We start from the raw sequence: 19,846 nt of genomic DNA, 5'->3' as shown, positions 1-19,846 counted from the left end.
ACATTGATTTTGTATCCTGAGACTTTGCTGAAGTTGCTTATCAGCTTAAGGAGATTTTGGGCTGAGATGATGGGGTTTTTCTAGATATACAATCATGTCATCTGCAAACAGGGACAATTTAACTTCCTCTTTTCCTAATTGAATACCCATTATTTCCTTCTCCTGCCTAATTGCCCTGGCCAGAACTTCCAACACTATGTTGAATAGAAGTGGTGAGAGAGGGCATCCCTGTCTTGTGCCAGTTTTCAAAGGGAATGCTTCCAGTTTTTGCCCATTCAATATGATATTGGCTGTGGGTTTGTCATAGATAGCTCTTATTATTTTGAGATACGTCCCATCAATACCTAATTTATTGAGAGTTTTTAGCATGAAGGATTGTTGAATTTTGTCAAAGGACTTTTCTGCATCTATTGAGATAATCATGTGGTTTTTGTCTTTGGTTCTGTTTATATGCTGGATTACATTTATGGATTTGCGTATATTGAACCAGCCTTGCATCCCAGGGATGAAGCCCACTTGATCATGGTGGATAAGCTTTTTGATGTGCTGCTGGATTTGGTTTGCCAGTATTTTATTGAGGATTTTTGCATCAATGTTCATCAAGGATATCGGTCTAAAATTCTCTTTTTTGGTTGTGTCTCTGCCCAGCTTTGGTATCAGGATGATGCTGGCCTCATAAAATGAGTTAGGGAGGATTCCCTCTTTTTCTATTGATTGCAATAGTTTCAGAAGGAATGGTACCAGTTCCTCCTTGTACCTCTGGTAGAATTCGGGTGTGAATCCATCTGGTCCTGGACTCTTTTTGGTTGGTAAGCTATTGATTATTGCCACAATTTCAGCTCCTGTTATTGGTCTATTCAGAGATTCAACTTCTTCCTGGTTTAGTCTTGGGAGAGTGTATGCGTCAAGGAATTTATCCATTTCTTCTAGATTTTCTAGTTTATTTGCATAGAGGTATTTGTAATATTCTCTGATGGTAGTTTGTATTTCTGTGGGATCGGTAGTGATATCCCCTTTATCATTTTTTATTGCATCTATTTGATTCTTCTCTCTTTTTTTCTTTATTAATCTTGCTAGCGGTCTATCAATTTTGTTGATCCTTTCAAAAAACCAGCTCCTGGATTCAATAATTTTTTGAAGGGTTTTTTTTGTCTCTATTTCCTTCAGTTCTGCTCTGATTTTAGTTATTTCTTGCCTTCTGCTAGCTTTTGAATGTGTTTGCTCTTGCTTTTCTAGTTCTTTTAATTGTGATGTTAAGGTGTCAATTTTGGATCTTTCCTGCTTTCTCTTGTGGGCATTTAGTGCTATAAATTTCCCTCTACACACTGCTTTGAATGCATCCCAGAGGTTCTGGTATATTGTGTCTTGGTTCTCGTTGGTTTCAAAGAACATCTTTATTTCTGCCTTCATTTTGTTATGTACCCAGTAGTCATTCAGGAGCAGGTTGTTCAGTTTCCATGTAGTTGAGTGGTTTTGAGTGAGATTCTTAATCCTGAGTTCTAGCTTGATTGCACTGTGATCTGAGAGATAGTTTGTTATAATTTCTGTTCTTTTACATTTGCTGAGGAGAGCTTTACTTCCAAGTATGTGGTCAATTTTGGAATAGGTGTGGTGTGGTGCTAAAAAAATGTATATTCTGTTGATTTGGGGTAGAGAGTTCTGTAGATGTCTATTAGGTCCGCTTGGTACAGAGCTGAGTTTAATTCCTGGGTATCCTTGTTGACTTTCTGTCTCGTTGATCTGTCTAATGTTGACAGTGGGGTGTTAAAGTCTCCCATTAGTAATGTGTGGGAGTCTAAGTCTCTTTATAGGTCACTCAGGACTTCCTTCATGAATCTGAAACCCAATCCATGCTCCTGTATTTGGTGCATATATATTTAGGATAGTTAGCTCTTCTTGTTGAATTCATCCCTTTACCATTATGTAATGGCCTTCTTTGTCTCTTTTGATCTTTGTTGGTTTAAAGTCTATTTTATCAGAGACTAGGATTGCAACCCCTGCCTTTTTGCTTTCCATTTGCTTGGTAGATCTTCCTCCATCCTTTTATTTTGAGCCTATGTGTGTCTCTGCACGTGAGATGGGTTTCCTGAATATAGCGCACTGATGGGTCTTGACTCTTTATCCAATTTGCCAGTCTGTGTCTTTTAATTGGAGCATTTAGTCCATTTACATTTAAAGTTAATATTGTTATGTGTGAATTTGATCCTGTCATTATGATGTTAGCTTGTTATTTTGCTCGTTAGTTGATGCGGTCTCTTCCTAGTCTCGACGGTCTTTACATTTTGGCATGATTTTGCAGTGGCTGGTACCGGTTGTGCCTTTCCATGTTTAGTGCTTCCTTCAGGAGATCTTTTAGGGCAGGCCTGGTGGTGACAAAATCTCTCAGCATTTGCTTGTCTGTAAAGTATTTTATTTCTCCTCACTTATGAAGCTTAGTTTGGCTGGATATGAAATTCTGGGTTGAAAATTATTTTCTTTAAAAATGTTGAATATTGGCCCCCACTCTCTTCTGGCTTGTAGAGTTTCTGCCGAGAGATGCGCTGTTAGTCTGATGGGCTTCCCTTTGAGGGTAACCCAACCTTTCTCTCTGGCTGCCCTTAACATTTTTTCCTTCATTTCAACTTTGGTGAATCTGACAATTATGTGTCTTGGAGTTGCTCTTCTTGAGGAGTATCTTTGTGGCATTCTCTGTATTTCCTGAATCTGAATGTTGGCCTGCCTTGCTAGATTGGGGAAGTTCTCCTGGATAATATCCTGCAGAGTGTTTTCCAACTTGGTTCCATTCTCCCCGTCACTTTCAGGTACACCAATCAGACGTAGATTTGGTCTTTTCACATAGTCCCATATTTCTCAGAGGCTTTGTTCGTTTCTTTTTATTCTTTTTTCTCTAAACTTCCCTTCTCGCTTCATTTCATTCATTTCATCTTGCATCGCTGATACCCTTTCTTCCATTTGATCGCATCAGCTCCTGAGGCTTCTGCATTCTTCACGTAGTTCTCGAGCCTTGGTTTTCAGCTCCATCAGCTCCTTTAAGCACTTCTCTGTATTGGTTATTCTAGTTATACATTCTCCTAAATTTTTTTCAAAGTTTTCAACTTCTTTGTCTTTGGTTTGAATATCCTCCCATAGCTCGGAGTAATTTGATCGTCTGAAGCCTTCTTCTCTCAACTCATCAAAGTCATTCTCCGTCCAGCTTTGTTCCGTTGCTGGTGAGGAACTGCATTCCTTTGGAGGAGGAGAGGCGCTCTGCTTTTTAGAGTTTCCAGTTTTTGTGCTCTGTTTTTTCCCCATCTTTGTGGTTTTATCTACTTTTGGTCTTTGATGATGGTGATGTACAGATGGGTTTTCAGTGTGGATGTCCTTTCTGTTTGTTAGTTTTCCTTCTAACAGACAGGACCCTCAGCTGCAGGTCTGTTGGAGTACCTGGCCATGTGAGGTGTCAGTCTGCCCCTGCTGGGGGGTGCCTCCCAGTTAGGCTGCTCGGGGGTCAGGGGTCAGGGACCCACTTGAGGAGGCAGTCAGCCCGTTCTCAGATCTCCAGCTGCATGCTGGGAGAACCACTGCTCTCTTCAAAGCTGTCAGACAGGGACATTTAAGTCTGCAGAGGTTACTGCTGTCTTTTTGTTTGTCTGTGCCCTGCCCCCAGAGGTGGAGCCTACAGAGGCAGGCAGGCCTCCTTGAGCTGTGGTGGGCTCCACCCAGTTCCAGCTTCCTGGCTTCTTTGTTTACCTAAGCAAGCCTGGGCAATGGTGAGCGACCCTCCCCCAGCCTCGCTGCCGCCTTGCAGTTTGATCTCAGACTGCTGTGCTAGCAATCAGCGAGACTCCGTGGGCGTAGGACCCTCTGAGCCAGGTGTGGGATATAATCTCCTGGTGTGCCGTTTTTTAAGCCCATCGGAAAAGCACAGTATTCGGGTGGGAGTGACCCGATTTTCCAGGTGCCGTCTGTCACCCCTTTCTTTGACCAGGAAAGGAAACTCCCTGACCCCTTGCACTTCCTGAGTGAGGCAATGCCTCGCCCTTCTTCAGCTCATGCACAGTGCACGCACCCACTGACCTGCGCCCACTGTCTGGCACTCCCTAGTGAGATGAACCCGGTACCTCAGATGGAAATGCAGAAATCACCCATCTTCTGCGTCGCTCACGCTGGGAGCTGTAGACTGGAGCTGTTCCTATTCGGCCATCTTGGCTCCTCGATCTCTTATTGTTCTTATTAATTAATTTATTAATCAACTTTATTTTACATTAGCATTATTACTCATCTTTTATTAATGTTATTAGTACAAATTCCGGTAGTCTAGACTTTTTCATGAATAATTATGAAAACAAACACTTGTGAATCAGTAATTACATTTAAAAGAATCATTTAAATATTTATTTAAATATTAATTAATTCTATTATTTTATTTAATGAATTTTTATTTAGGATGTAAAATGTTCCAGAATATTTCAGGTTTCAGGAATACAACATGAATGTTAATTTTTAGATCCAAATAACTTAGTGGGAAGATCAGACAATATACAAGAACAAAATTAAACAAGGTAAAGATTAAAAAATGAAAGTTAACACATTATATTCAAAATCTAAAGCAAGTATATTTAATAGAGAAATTTTTAATGCAACATTAAAGACTAGAAACAAGACAGTGGTGATTCTTATTGCCATTTATTAATTCGTGGGGGGCTTCAGCACTTTATATGAGTGTCCCTGATACAGAGAGGAGGCAAGTAAACACTGGCAGAAGAGGGCGGTTTCCTGGCACAGGCCTCTCCTTCAAGCCTAGATACCTGTGGCTCTAAGTGAGAACAGGCATTCTTGTTTTTGCACCCAAAAAGTCACTTTTTGGCCCGCCACACCCCCTATCCTGTACACATATAAACCCTGATCCCCAGGCTCCAGAAGCAGGAGACAAGATGAGCAGATGAACAGTATGGCAAAGAAAGAGAGAAGAGAAGGAGCATCTGAATGTTGACAGGAGTTTGGCTGGGGATAGTTGGAGAATTGGTCCCTGGATGGCCAAACTCCAGGAGATAATCACCTTCCCACATCATCTCCTGTCCAGCTCCTCATCCATCCCACTGAGAGCCAACTCCACCATCCAGTAAAACCTCGCATTCACCATTCCTCAAGCCTGTGTATGACCCAATTCTTCCAGGACGCTGAGCAAGAGCTTGGGACAGAAAGCTGTCACACTGGCCCTCTGCCCTTGCAGAAAGGCAAAGGCTCCACTGAGCTGGTTAGCACTTAAGCTGTCGATGGACAGCAAGGCTAAAAGAGTACACTGTAGCACACACCCACTTGAGCTCCTGCACCTGTCTGTCTGCATGCTCCCCATCCTGTAAGGGGTTTGAACAGTGGCAGTGACCAAACAGATGAGCCACATCACTGTCACATGTCCTGTGAGGGGAATCAGGGAACTCTCCTCTTTCTTTCTTTTTTTTTTTGAGACAGAGTCTTGCTCTGTCACCCAGGCTGGAGCACAGTGGCACGATCTCTGCTCACTGCAACCGCCACCTCCCAGGTTTAAGTGATTCTCCTGACTCAGCCTCCTGAGTAGCTAACTTTTATATTTTAGTAGAGATGAGGTTTCACCATGTTGGCCAGGCAGGTCTTGAACTCCTTACCTCAAGTGATCCATCCACCTCGGCCTCCCAAAGTGCTGGGATTACAGGCATGAGCCACTGCACCCGGTCTGGAACTCTCCCCTTTCACTCCTAATTAAGTTTGTAAAACTTTTTTTTTATATACAACAGTTTGTTAACACAAACAATTTTCATTATAAATTTAAATAGTTGTAAATAATATATTTTTCTGTTTTATTCCAAATGCTTATGTTCTAAAATGAAGCTGACAATATTCTTTAAAATTTATTCATTGAAATATAAATGCCATAGAAATTTGATATGTGCTGTCATCCATTTAAAAACCTATATAATAGTTCAAAATTTCCCATTTTTTAACTTTGAATTATATTTCTATTCTATTTCTGCTACCAAATCTTATGTTAATGTAATATACATGAATTTTTTATGCTTGAAAATATATTTTTAATCACCTTATCTAATTCCTCCATAACAACAATATGTATATATACTTAAGTATCATTTTTATTGTGACTTTAGATCTGAATTTAGTTATCATTTCACTAAACATGGGAATAATGTGTTATTGGAAACACATCCCCTAAGATGTTGACACAGGTATTTTTATTGGTTAATTGTGTAATTAATTAGCCTGTGGATCATTTTTGATTATTTTTCAAAGAAGACAGATTTCAATAATAATATAAAATATTTTACATCTTTGTAGATGCATGTAATAAAATAATATTCATATGTTGACCTAGATGGTGTTAAAAGGTGTATTTTTATAGCAATAACATTTATTGCTCCAAACCCTTTTAAAATTACATGCTGAAAATCACAAAGTGATCTATGATCAGAATTCTTTAGGTTATCTATAGGTTGATGACTTAAGAATGTTTCTCTTATATTTGCTAAAAGAATGCCAGGTCTTCTTGGCCAAAGTCCTGAAATGACTGCTCCTGTTCTTACAGCTTCTGAAACAGTCATGTAAGACTCATGTCTCCTTGACCTCAAATCTTACCAATCTCCACTCACTCACTAAGGTTTAGTCACAGTAAACTTCTTGTGGTTTGCTCCTTAAACACATTACATGATTCTGCCACCTTAATCACTTTCACACTCACTTCTCTATGAGTACCCTCTCCATGACTAATGACTATCCTTCTTATTGTTGTAAGCAGCCTCTCAACCTTGAAATTCTCACCCTTTATTCTGATCTTCCTTTTTAAAATCTTTATTATTTACTTACTTGTTACTTATTATTATTTTTTCTATTTCTGGTTAGAATATAAGCTCCACAAAAGCAGGTAGCTGGCCCAAGTTTACGCAAACACCAGGAGAGACCAAGATTGTAAGTTAGACAGTTGAAATCTGGGATCTGAGCTCTTAACTGGATCCTATGGCACACCACCCTGTCACCTCCAAACACACTCATTCACTGATGACACTACCAGTTATTTGTATTGTTCCCATTCAGATCATTTGAATATTGTACTTTATAACTAATCACCATTGATTTTTTTCTTCCTCTTCCTCTGCTGGATGAGAAGGTCCTTAAGAACATCTCTATAATCTTAGCTCCTAGTATGATTGCAATGTACTGTCACTTGTTAGAATTGTTTTAGAGGAAATAATTCAATTCCTCAATAGTGAAAATGTATCCTCTAAGGAAGGAGATCATTTGTGCTGGTCAGAACATGTGAATAGAGTCCTACAAAGTAACATTTTATTTCTCTTAGAGAAGAGCTATTAATTTTATTTTTGACAATTTGCATGACTCTGGGTAAGTCAGCTTTTTTCTCTTCCATCCACATCCATTTAGAAAAACATGTTAATGCAGCAGAGCTGATGAATATTTATGTGTTAAGAGGATTAAACTTTTATCACAGAAAATAAAGAAGAAAAAAAAATCTCATTGTATTTCCTTTTCTCTCCCTTTACTTAGCTAAAGTCAGAGACAAAGAAGGCCTGAGCAAGCTGCTACAGGACTTCACAAATCTGGTAGAAATTTATCTAATAGGTTACAATAAGAGTCCTGGTTTTGTATTTGAGTTCAGTGCTGACTTACTTTTTTAATTGTTCTAGCTTCATTTCTGAAAAAGTATACATTTGGTAAATGCTGTTTCCTGGAGCTAAATTGTACCTGGGGAGTTAAGTATTTCAACTTTGATCATTTTCAAATGGGTACACACACATGCACACATGCACACGCCTCAAAACCTGGAGACTCAGCTGAAAACTAGCACAGCTTTATTACAGTTGCTGCTCTGCTAGGAGCCACCATCAAGGATCACTGACATTTTTGGCAAGTGATGAGTGATGTTCACGGTTTTTAAAAGTACAGGAATAGGCCTGGCATGGTGGCTCACACCTGTAATCCCAGCACTTTGGGAGGCCGAGGCAGGCAGATCACGTGAGTTCGGGAGTTCAAGACCACTCTGACCAACATGGAGAAACCCCATCTCTACTAAAAATACAAAATTAACTGGGCATGGTGGCACGTGCCTGTAATCCCAGCTACTCGGGTGGCTGAGGCAGGAGGACCGCTTGAACCTGGGAGGCGGAGGTTGTGGTGAGCTGAGATTGCGCCACCCCACTCCAGCCTGGGTGACAAGAGCGAAACTCCATCTCACCAAAAAAAAAAAAAAAAGTACAGGAATAAAAGTGGCATTTTACTAGGCACTTACTATTCATAAAGCAGAAATATGTGAATAATACATCTGTGAGCTTTGTCAGATTGTTTACACTCTGACATGAAGTGGGTGTCATTGAGAAAGTGAGCTTGTATGTATTTTTTCTATCATGATCACAGAGTGGCATTTTTGTATGGTATTGATCTCTGAGTTTGTTTTTGTTCTATAGGAGAACACCATGATCTAGCTTGAGTGTCAAGCCAGCTCCCAGAGAAAGCTATCGGAAAATGCCTTTTTTTTTCTTGCTCAGTTTTTGATTGCCTTCCACTTTTAACCATTCTTGCTTAGGTCTAAAAGTAACCTACTTTTGTGTACGTTGTCTCTCTTTCTTTCACACACACACATGCGCGTTGTGTGTGTGTGTGTATATATACATATGCATCTATATATGTCTATGTAATATGTGTGTGTCTATGTATATGCATGTACCTACATATGTGTGTATATACAGATAGATAGACACACACATACATTCTAATTTCAGGCAGTAACATACAGATATATAGATACGGAAATAGATATAGCCCACTTGCTTTTAATAGTGTGAAAGTCAGCTTTTCTTATTTTTCTTAAAAAATCTTTAAACATTTATTTCAAAATTGATTATGAAAGAATAATTTATTTAGCTATCTGGCTTTAAATAAAACATTAAGAAATAATGTCTCAATTTTATTGGGTCAAGACATCTTGCTGGGTTCTCAGAAAACTGATCAGGAACAAAGTTTATATGCTAATACATTACTGGAGAGTATAATTTCAAGAATGCAGAAATGAGGGAAAAGAAAATTGAGGCAAGAAGTGAGGGAGAGAAAACTCTAGGGAGCCCAGATACTACTTGGCTCAAATACCAGTAATGGCTAAACTACGTAGGACTGGCTTTAGAGAATCCCAACGAACTACGCACTTACCCTGTACAAAAACTGTTCAGTTAATATTCAACTAATGTTCTCCATGACAGCTCTTGACAAGTATACTACTATTTGTATGTGTTTTATTTTTCAAATTTCATAATCTTTAACATAAAATCCCCAAAGCAAATTAAGATTTTGACATTATGGTTTCAGGCAGTAATGCACTCACAAATGTACTTGATATTGCAGTTTCTAGTCTGAGAATGCCATTATAAGACAAATGTAAATTTTGTTTTGTGTTTAAGTAAGCTTGAAATATTTTTCTTCATATACATATGCCAATCAAATCAAATAAAGAGATAGCCTCTTCTAGATCTGTTCATTATGTCATATACTTTCACTGTTTACACATATAATCATCTTTATTTTGCCCTAAAAGTAGTGGTTCTGTAATAGGTTTATTTATTAGGTGCAGTTTGAATGCAGACTGGGAGCTTCAATATGTTTAGAATTTGGTAAAGTGAACAATGCAGAGAAAATAGTGGTAACTTGTGTTGAGCTGAAATACATCAGTAGTTTTTCAGTTACAATTAATAAAACAAGTTTCTGTTTGAAAGATTTGTACTTATTGCATTTGTTTTCAGGATCAAATTATGTTTTTTAAGCAGGAGATATGTGGACTGCATCTCAAGACAGTCTATCCAAGTAAATAAAATAATGCACCACTTGATTTTGTTTCCCATTGGTGAAATGTTTATTTCTGCTTTTTCAAGTTGTTTATCCACAGAGCTGGACCACAGATTTTTGTGTTTATCAGCAGCATGGGGGCAAAGGAGCAAGACATGAGGTGAGAGGTAGGAGAAACGGTGGGCTGCTAAACAGGCTTGCCAAAGCAAAGGAGAAAAAAGAAAGGAGTGAAGAAAGGAAGGAATGAGGGAAAGGAGGGAGAAAGAGAAAAAAGAATAAGAAGAGAGAAAGAGAAGGAAAGAAAAGGAATAAGAGGAAAGAAAGGAAAAAAAGCACACTGAATTATGGCTTTGGTTGCAATTACCTTGATTACGTGCTGGAACTTCTACAAAAGCCATATTCAAGCTACTAGTGATTTAACAACCAGCTTTCAATGTTACATAATATTCAGCATCAGTTCCCAGGGGTCCATAGGAATACTAAAGGCTAACAGCCTTAAAGAAAAATGTATCCTACAGGATCTAAATTGGTATCTTAGAAGTATGAGATGCAAGCCTTTATCATTTCATATTCATGTTTAAAGTATTTTTTTCCTGTTTTAGGCCATGGTTTTCATTTTCCATTTCTAACTAATATAGCTTATAAAAATGTTACATGGATGTTTATAAAATGATATTTTTATCTTAATACTACCCTTTTGAAATTTTATTTGGTAGTATCCTGTTTCAAATGCCAGTGTGTACTGAAATTCAACTTGTACATTGACCATCCAGACTTAGCACAGACTTCACAAGGACTCTTTCCTCTGCAGGACTAAATTTTCCTCTGTTGTGGCTAAAATAACCCTCACTTCAAATCCCAGCTGCAAGTTGGGTCCACAGGCCACCTGCACTAGTGACAGACTGGCTACAAATTCAGAGGTTCCCATAATACCCTCCAGGTTTGATAATTTTCTATAATGATCCAAAGAACTTCAGAAAGTGTTATAATTAATGATTATATTTTCTTATTAAGGATACAAATCAGGACAACCATAAAATCAAAGAAAAATGAAGAGATGCATTGGGTGAGGATGGGGAGCAAACACAGAGTTCTTTTCCTGTCACATTACTATGATCTGAATCTTTGTGATTATATTGGATCCACCTGTACAATCCAGACTAATCTTCTGTATTAGTCCATTTTCACACTGCTGATAAAATACCCGAGACTGGGCAATTTACAAAAGAAGGTTTAATAGACTTATACTTCCACATGGCTAGAGAGGCCTTATAATTATGGTGGAAGGCAAGAAGGAGTAGGTCACATCTTACGAGGATGGCAGCAGGCAAAAAGAGAGCTTATGCAGCAAAACTCCCCTTTTTAAAAACATCATATCTCGTGACACTTATTCACTAGCATAAGAACAGCACTGGAAAGACCTGCCTCCACGATTCAGTTACCTCCAACTAGGTCCCTCCCACAACATGTGGTAATTCAAGATGAGATTTGAGTGGGGACACAGCCAAACCATATCATTTTCCTATTTTAAAATCGGTTGATTAGCAACTTTAATTCTATCTGCACCTTTAATTCTCCTTTGTTATGGAACGTATCGTATTACCAGGGAATTACAAGATGGACATCTTTGTGAGGCCATTATTCTGCCTGCCACACTACTCAAATGTCTGCTGTAGCTTGGGTTGTAATAATTGTATTTGTCCTGAAGAACCAGATTTTTATGCTGAATCATCTGTGCAAATTTAATAAGGGCAAAAGGTATATCATCAGTTTTTTGTCACTCCCTATCTCACTTCCAATTTCTTTTTCCAACATCTCTGTTTTGGGCAGGCCAGTCATAGTGGCAGCTCTACCCATAACCTGCTTCTGAGATAAACTGCCTAATCACATCCTCTGCAGAGGGAGCAGTCCATGTGCTTCTCTTGCTGGCCATGATCTCTTCACTGCAGCTGCTTGGTATAGAGTGAACATGTGACAGCAAGACGATCAATTTAAATGATGACTGGTTCAAGCAGTTGTAATAGTCTTCAAATATCTATTATCTACATTCCGATTTAACCAAAAAGCCATCATTTTTAGGGGTGAACATTGCTACAAGTTGCAGGCCTCTTTATATCTTCCTGTGTCTATCACCTGGTTTTTGGACAATGTGATAGAAGGATCAGTGTTGTGTGGAGTTGTTGTTGGGTTTGATTAAAAGAGATATCCTTCAACTTATGTTTTTCCTTTTTATTGCTTTGTGGAACAAAAATATAGTGATGCAACCTTATGAACCATCTGGCACCATGATGTGACCTTGGGAGAGCAACAAGAAAATAACAATACTGGCTCTTTTATGTGCAACTGACATAGTAGATCTGGAACCCTACCCACAACAGTGTGCTGGTAAATGCTTAACCACCAGTTCCTTAGGTATAATGACCTTATTTGTAGTGCTTTTTGATTTCTTAGGAGTAAATATTCCTATCATATGGCATATATCACTGAATGTAGAGCTGGGAAGAGATATATACAATTAGATCGTGGAAACCAGTTCTAGTAAACTCTAATGTGGGAAAAGTAAACTTCTATTTTGTTTAAATGAGTATTTTGTGTTGTTTCTTGCTCATGGCCAGAAATGATCCCAGTTTATTTCTGAGTAGTGGCCTATGAGATGATGAAGGCCAAATGGGGTCATCCAGATTTCTTTTTCTACGTATTTCAAACTATCAATATGGAGAGGATCATTAGTTAACAGTTGGATCATGAATAAAATTATGCACTAAGGCATGTAGTGACAGAGTGGCTGTATCATATTACTATAGAGATGTATAATACACCAGCAAACTCCTGCGAGTGCAGGCAGGCACCATAAGACAACCTGGCTTCAAGCACAGCCTTGGATCATGAATGGTGTTGATTTCTGTCAGATTCTAGTATTCTAGTCTTTCTTACTATTTTTGTTTTCGTTGCGTTCTATTGTTTTTCTCTTTTCTGTTTCCTTAGTTTCCAATCTTATCTTTATTATTTCCTTCCTTCTTCTTTCTTTACATTTAATTTGCAATTCCTTTACAAGTTTCTTAAAGTAGAAGTTACAAGTTTCTTAAAGTAGACTTTTTTATTTAAGACTTTTTTTTCTATGTTGGGGTTTAAAGCTATAAATTTTTTTCTAAGCATTATTTTAGCTGCATTTCATAAATGTTGATATGTTGTCATGCAATTTCCATTCAGTTCAGAATAGTTTTTAATTTATATCTTTATTTCTCCTTTGACATGTTATTTAGCATTATGTTCTTTAATAGCCACATACTTAGATAATTCCCCAAATTATTTTAAATTTCTAATTCATTTCCATTGGGATTGAAGAATATGCTTTGGACAATTTCAATACTTTTAAATTTATGGAGGTTTGCTTTATTGCCAAGCGTATGGTATCTCCTGGAAAGTATTCCTGTTGTGGCTAAAATAATACATATTTTACTCTTGTTGGGTAGTGTGTTCTATAGATAGCAGTTAGGTCAACTTAGTTGAGGGTGTCACTCAAGTGTTCTATATTCTTGCTGAATTTCTTTCTTTTTTTTTTTTTTGAGATGGAGTTTTGCTCTTGTTGCCCAGGCTAGAGTGCAATGGTGCAATCTCGGCTCACTGCAATCTGTGCCTCTTGGGTTCAAGTGATTCTCCTGCCTCACATCCTTAGTAGCTGGGATTACAGGTGCCTGCCACCATGCCTGGCTAATTTTTGTATTTTTGGTAGAGACAGGGTTTCACTATGTTGGTCAGGCTAGTCTGGAACTTCTAACCTCAGATGATTCACCTGCCTTAGCCTCCCAAAGTGCTGGGATTATAGGCGTGAGCCACCACGCCAGGTCTATTCTTGCTAAATTTCTCTGTAGTAATCCTGTCAAATATTTACAGTGAGATACCAAAGTCCTCAAAAATTGGTATTAAATTGTCTATTTCTTCTTTTGAATAGTGTCAGTTTTTGCATTATGTTTTTGGAGCAGCGTTGGTAGTTGCACATACTTTTATAATTATTATATTTTTCTGATTGACACTTTCATGATTATAAAGTTTCTTCTTTGTCTCTAGAATTATTTCTTATTGTAGAGTCTATTTTATTTGACATTAATTTAGTTATTCCAGTTCTTATTATGACAACTTCTTCTATCCTGTTACTTTCAATCTATTTGTGTTTATGAATCTAAATTATGTTTTTTATAGAAAGCATACATTTGGAAATTTTTAAAATCCAGTTTGTTTATTTCTCTCTTTTGATAGGAGTGTCTGAGCCATTCATATGGAATTTAATGATATTAATTTAATACAATTAATATCTACTTTTAGATGTTGTGATTAGACTTAGATTTGTCATTTGTAATTTGTTTTCTATATATCTCACATTTTTTGTTACTGTGTCTTCCATCCTGCTTCTTGTGTGAAACAAATATACTTTAGTGTATCCTTTCAGTTCCTCTGATGAATTTTTAAAGTGTATTTTTAGTTATTTTTCAAATGGTTGCTTTAGTGATCAAAATATGCATCTTAACTTACCATAATTTACTTCAGATTAATGTTGACAATTCATATGAAATACAAGAACTATGCTCCAATATAGTTCCATATACTCAGATCTCTAAGGCTTTGTTATTTCTCTTCAACCATTTTCTCTTTGTTTCTCATACTTCTATTTATCTATCTTCAAGTTTATTGATTCTTTCTTCTGCCCTCTTAAATCTACTGTTGTTTCTATTGAGTGAATTTTGTTACTTCAGCTCTTTTACTTTTCAATTCTAGAATCTCCTTTGTTTCTTTTTAATAGCTTTTAAATTGATGTTCTCTATTTGTTGAGTCTTTTTCATAATTACTCTGTTACATTGTTTGAGCATATTTGTGAGTGACTGTAAATTTTTGTCAGTTAATGCAACATGTGGACACAGTGACTATTTTGACTGCTATCCACCCTTCCCTTCATTATGGATCACACTTTCCTCTTTTTTTGCATGTTACATAGGTTTTGTTGAAAAGTTATCATTTTACATATTGTAACAAATGTAGATTTTTCGTTTGCTTTTTGTTCATTACGTTGCCATTGTTTTGTTTCTTTTCTTTTTCCTTTTTGTTCTTTATTAGTAACCCATCTGGCCTGGACTTAATATATGGAATCTGGCTCCCTGCATCATGCTGTCACTGGGTTTTCTGCTTTTTTGTTCTTTTTTTTAAGGGGTTAATCCATTGTCTCTATTGTGTCATTGTAAGCCAATGACTGATTAGAGATTGCACTGAAACACCATAACCCAGCAAGAATTCTATTCTCTACCAGAGCAGCCATATGTATGTTGGGGTGCACTTCAAAATTCAGGCAGGTTTTGGAACTATCCCAGTTTTTACTTTCTATCAGGTCCCCTCTGGTCTCTCCTGCATGAGCCTGCAACCTCCCAGTTAGTCCGGGTGAAGTGATAAACTTATCAAACGCCCCTTCACTCCTCCCCTAATTGTCTTTCATATCCAGAATCCCACTTTTAAATTTCTAGCTAGTCCATCTATCAGTTGCTTTCCCCTACTGGAATAGCTATCTCAAGCTGGAAGAGCTGCAGATTTTCCTGGTGTGTTTCCTACAGAATTTGCTATTTTACCAATAATGTATGTGACCTTGAGTTTTCTGCCCTCTTCTCCAAATTAGGTGAGCTACCTGGGCTACCTAGTGGTTTACAGAGCCAGGAACACCCTGGTAGAACTACCTCAACAGAGGTGGAGTAAGGTAGGATCAGCCACAGGTCCCAGGGACTCTCATAAATTAATATTTTTCAATTTATTGCTTTTCTCTGTACATTTCCCAAAGTCCTAGTATCATTGTTTTGATAACTTTGCCCAGTTTACCATTTTTTTATGAAAAGCATTTGCCAACGTTTTCATTCTTTTATAACCTAAAGGCTCTGGTCAAAAATTTATTTTATGGTGATTAGATGTTAATTTGTACCTGCTTTTATGTAATGGATTCTCTTAATTTGTACATACTAAAAATACTTCAGATTAGAAAGATGGGGAAAATAATCCAAAAGTACCTCCTTATTTTGTTCCAAACAACTCAGATACTCTATTTCCCCCCAAAACAACATGCAGAGACAGATGCAGGAAAAACAGAAATGAAAGAAAATCAAGATGAAAAAAAGAGAAGATGTGGAATGAGGTAACATACAGTTCTAATAAGTGCTTAGTTAAATATACAAACCATTATATTAGTTAGGAATCTTTAATTACAAATAAGAGACACCAAATTTAACTATGATGTATGGAAAATGGAGTAAACCTCATGAGACCAAAGGGCATGTAAATCTCTGGATTCAGGAAGAACCTGGAATAGGTGTCTAGAATGTAGAAGGTTGACCAAGCAGCACCTTTTCTTGATTTATTTTGCCCCATTTGTCTTTGGAAATTGGGTCATGTATCTCTCCTTCTAAATCTACAAGGAGGAAAATATATCCTACAGCTCAGAAGCATACATTGGCTAAATTCTACTCATGGATCTAAGTCCACGGTCTCACGCTGGAGATTGACAGAAGGTGAAATACAAGGAAGAAAGACCTGCTGAGAGAGAAGGAGAAAGGAAGAAACTATCTAGGTAGATAGCTAGGGCTGAGTCCTCAGCAAAATTCCTTTTCTAACAAAAGAGCAGCCTGAGAGGATCAAGCTGCAAACATGGAAAAGGAAGCCAGGTCCAACACAAAACACATCACAAGTAATCAATAAAGTTTCACATATGGACGGCAGGGTTGGGGAGGAGCTCAGTGAGCATATTCCTTCCCATTTTTTAGATATACTCAGATAAGAAAGCTTGCACAGGGGGCTGCCTGCAGCAGCACTGATAAGAAGAGATACCCTGGGCCAGGCATGTCCACTTTGAAGGGATTCACCCCTAACTCATGCACAGTAGGAAGAGATAAGCAACGTGGAGTAACTTAGGCTAAGGGCCTGCATGCTCACTAAATGGATATGGTAGGGACTGCAAGGGATTTGCACCTTATGCAAATGACACACCTAGTTCTGACCCGTTTTTCCCACCCTATGTAAATGGATCATCACTCCCTACTAATTCCTTTATAAAAACCCTTGCCCTTCACTGTAAAATGGCAACCCTTTTTTGGGATGCCTCTCTGTAGCAGAGAGCTTTCTCTCTTCCTTTCGCTTATTAAATTTCTGCTCTCATCTTACCCTTGGTTTGTCTGTGTCCTTGATTTCTTCGGCAGTGAGACAAAGAACTTTGGGTGGCACCCCAGACAACAAGGCCATTTCATTACCAGTAGTATCTCCACTATAGTCATTAAGATAGATGCTGTAATGTAACCACAAGTTATAAAATGCCATCTCAGCTCTCAAAAAAGCCAGAGATCATATACATATAGATTATATGTAGATATATAGAGATATATACCTATTAGAGTATATACATTGTATATATGATCTTAGATCATATAAATACTGTAATTGTAGGCTGGGCGCAGTGGCTCACGCCTGTAATCCCAGCACTTTGGGAGGCCGAGGTGGGCGGATCACGAGGTCAGGAGATTGAGACCATCCTGGCTAACACGGTGAAACCCCGTCTCTACTAAAAATACAAAAAATTAGCCAGGCATGGTGGTGGCTGCCTGTAGTCCCAGCTACTCAGGAGGCTGAGGCAGGAGAATGGTGTGAACCCGGGAGGTGGAGCTTGCAGTGAGCCGAGATCATGCCACTGCACTCCAGCCTGGGCGACAGAGCAAGACTCTGTCTCAAAAAAAAAAAAACAAAAAAAAAACTGTAATAACTTTTAAAATACCAGATATGGCATAAAGGCTAAAGACTCTCAAACAAATGTTAAGTAGAGGTCAATTTCAAAAAAGAAAAGCTGAAGTATAATATATGACATTTAAAATAACCAAATTGCTTCTCTGAGAAAACACCAAATGCCGGGATGACACTGGTGCAATGGGAGAGCCTGGAGGCCCCGGGGGCCCTGGGATGGGGAAGTGTGGTGGCTTCTCCTGAGGCTTTGTCAGTGGCATCTGGGGCTGGGGTCGCCTCGGTGGTCGGGGCTGAGGCAGGGGCTAAAACTCCGGAGTTCAAGGAGGCCTGGTTGAGGATAAGGTGTTGATGCTGGTCGTCAAGCTGGGCCACCTGGTCAAAGACATGCAGATCAGATCCCTGGAGGAGATCTGCCTCTTCTCTCTGCCCATCAAGGAGTCTGAGATCATTGACCTTTTCCTGGGGGCCTCTCTCAAAGATGAAGTTTTGAAGATTATGCTGGTGCAGAAGCAGACCTGCGCCGGCCAGTGCACCAGGTTGAAGGTGTTTACTGCCATCAGGGACTACAATGGCCATGTCCGTCTGGATGTTAAATGCTCCAAGGAGGTTGCCACTGCCATCCGATAGGCCAACATCCTGGCCAAGCTCTCCACTGTCCCCATGCACAGAGGCTACTGGAGGAACAGGATTGGCAAAACCCACACTGTCACTTGCAAGGTGACAGGCCACGGCAGCTCTGTGCTGGTGTGCCTCATCCCTGCACCCAGCAGCACTGACATTGTCTGAGCCACTTTGCGCAAGAAGCTGCTGCTGATGGCCAGTATTGATGACTGATACAGCTCAGCCAGGGGTTGCACTGCCACCCTTGGCAACTTCACCAATGCCACCTTTTATTCCGTCTCCAAGACTTACAGCTACCTGTCCCTGGCCTCTGGAAGGAGAGTGTATTCACCAAGTCTCCCTATCAGGAATTCATTGATCATCTTGTCAAGACCCACGCCAGGGTCTCTCTGTGGAGAGGACTCAGGCTCTAGCTGTGGCTATGACATAGGATTTTTATACAAGAAAAATAAAGTGAATTAAGCATGTTAAAAAAATAATGAAATCTCTGCATAGTATTCCATGGTATATATGTGCCACATTTTCTTTCTTTCCTTTTTTTTTTTTTTTTTTTTTTCTTTTTGAGACTGGGTCTCACTCTGTCTCCCAGGCTGGAGTGCAGTGGCGCAATCTTGGCTCACAGCAAGCTCAGCCTCCCAGGTTCACGCAATTCTCCTGCCTCAGCCTCCTGAGTAGCTGGGACTACAGGCTCACGCCGCCATGCCTGGGTAATTTTTTGTATTTTTAGTAGAGAAGGGGTTTCACCATGTTAGCCAGGATGGTCTCGATCTCCTGACCTCGTGATCTACCCACCTAGGCCTCCCAAAGTGCTGGGATTACAGGTGTGAGCCACCATGCCCAGCCTGTATGTGCCACATTTTCTTTATCCAGTCTATCATTGATGGGAATTTGGGTTGGTTCCAAGTCTTTGCTATTATGAATAGTGCTGCAATAAACACACGTGTGCATGTGTCTTTATAGTAGAATGATTTATAATCCTTTGGGTATATACCCAGTAATGGGATTGCTGGGTCAAATGGTATTTCTAGCTGTAGATCCTTGAGGAATCACCACACTACGTTCCACAGTGGTTGAACTAACTTACACTCCCACCAACAGTGTAAAAGTGTTCCTATTTCTCCACATCCTCTCCAGCATTTGTTGTTTCCTGACTTTTTAATGAGTTCATGTCTTTTGCGGGTACATGGATGAAGCTGGAAACCATCATTCTCAGCAAACTAACACAAGAATAGAAAACCAAACACCGCATGTTCTCACTCATAAGTGGGAGTTGAACAATGAGAACATATGGGCACAGGGAGGGGAACATCACACACTGGGGCCTATTGGGGGTTGGGGAGCAAGGGGAGGAACAGCATTAGGAGAAACACCTAATATAGATGACGGGTTGATAGGTGCAGCAAACCACCATGGCACATGTATACCTGTGTAACAAACCTGCACTTTCTGCACATGTTTCCCAGAACTTAAAGTATAAATAATAATAAAATAAAATAAAATAGCCAAATTAACAAATATATAAAAGAAGGGCAGTCCATGATATGTGAAATCTGGGTAGCAAATCAGTGACAGAGATACAAACCTGAAAAAAAAAATGTTTTACAAAATTTTAATCACTCCAAAAAAGAGAAGCTATCTTGTTTTTCTGCCA

The 19,846-nt window shown here is 38.9% G+C and overlaps 1 long non-coding RNA gene across 1 annotated transcript in view; it reads right to left on the bottom strand.

Moving 5' to 3' along the window:
• LOC129048662 (uncharacterized) overlaps window positions 1-19,846 on the bottom strand; it is a 33,672-nt gene that overhangs the window by 6,480 nt on the left and 7,346 nt on the right. The window lies entirely within an intron of this gene.

This window comes from Pongo abelii, chromosome 9, assembly GCF_028885655.2.
Source record: "Pongo abelii isolate AG06213 chromosome 9, NHGRI_mPonAbe1-v2.0_pri, whole genome shotgun sequence".
NCBI classification, from domain to species: Eukaryota; Metazoa; Chordata; class Mammalia; order Primates; family Hominidae; genus Pongo; species Pongo abelii.
This window is presented reverse-complemented; position numbering and strand designations above follow the sequence as displayed.